Consider the following 1,362-nt stretch of genomic DNA (forward strand, 5'->3'; position numbering starts at 1 on the left):
GTAGTTGGGATTACAGGCGTGCCCCACCACACCTGATAATTTTTATGTTTTTAGTAGAGATGGGTTTCACCATGTTGGCCAGGCTGGTCTCAAACTCCTGACCTCAGGTGATCCACCCACCTCGGCCTCCCAAAGTGCTGGAATTACAGGCGTGAGCCACCGCACCTGGCCCTTTGTTTTTTATCCAGTCTAAATAAGGACCAAAAAGAATCTTTTTCTCCTGTGAACCCTCTTTAGAAGGCTGGACTCTTAAGAAGGAAAATTCACAGAAAACTAAGGTGGGCAGTACAGTCATCACTCAATATCCGCAGAGGACTGGTTCCAGGACCCCCGTGGATACCAAAATCCATGGATGCTCCCTCACATAAAATGGCATAGTATTTATTTGCATATAACCTAGGCACATCTTCCTGTATACTTTAAATCATCCCTAGATCATTTATAATACCTAATACAATGCAAGTGCTGTGGAAATAGTTGTTATGCTGTATTGTTTTTATTTGTATTTTGTTGTTGTTATATTGTTATCTCGGGGTTTTTGCCAAATATTTTTGATGTTGGTTGAATCTGCAGTTGTGGAGCCCATGGATACAGAGGGCTGACTGTAAGGAAAAAAACAGCACCTCCACAAACCTACAAAAAATTGTTACTAGTCATGGGAAATGGATAGTCAGTCGCTAATAACATTTTCCATGCCTTGGCAGTGGCCTTGTTCAGTGACCTCCCCCACTCGCTACATCCTTATCCTCTTCTCAACCTCTCTCGTGTTCAAAGGAGGAAATAAATCAGAGCCTCAGTGAGAAAGCCCTGAAGAAAGAATATGGGGCTGGACATGGTAATGTCCCAGCACTTTGGGAAGCCCAGCACTTTGGGAAGCCGAGGCAGGTGGATCACCTGAGGTCAGGAGTTCGAGACCAGCCAGGCCAACATGGTGAAACCCCGTTTCTATTAAAATACAAAAATTAGCTGGCCATGGTGGCAGATGCCTGTAATCCCAGCTACCCGGGAGGCTGAGGCAGGAGAATCACTGTGAGCTGAGGTTGCAGTGAGCTGAGATGGCACCACTTTACTCCACCCTGGGCAAAAGAGCAAAACTCCATCTCAAAAAAAAAAAAGAATGAATCTGGGTGTTCATCCCCTTGCCTCCAAGGTTCCTGTACCACCACTGTTTAGTCAGCATACATTGGTTGAGCTGCTACCATGTGTCAGACAGTGGGGATATGGCAGTAAGCCGGGAGGGTCCTAGGAAGCTTATTTATTACCCATCTCTTGGGTAATAAATAAGAAAACAAATATAGTCTGTTCTTGTTATTTGTGGTAGTTATGTTCTAAGCCACTGCAAACATTTTTTTTTTTTTTTTT

General features: G+C 44.1%; 1 protein-coding gene across 2 annotated transcripts in view; it reads left to right on the forward strand.

Annotated features, from left to right (window-relative positions):
- Positions 1–1,362, forward strand: part of ARAP3 (ArfGAP with RhoGAP domain, ankyrin repeat and PH domain 3) — a 34,952-nt gene that overhangs the window by 17,758 nt on the left and 15,832 nt on the right. The gene's annotated exons all lie outside the window — the stretch shown is intronic.

This window comes from Mandrillus leucophaeus, unplaced genomic scaffold (assembly GCF_000951045.1).
Source record: "Mandrillus leucophaeus isolate KB7577 unplaced genomic scaffold, Mleu.le_1.0 Scaffold1003, whole genome shotgun sequence".
NCBI classification, from domain to species: domain Eukaryota; kingdom Metazoa; phylum Chordata; class Mammalia; order Primates; family Cercopithecidae; genus Mandrillus; species Mandrillus leucophaeus.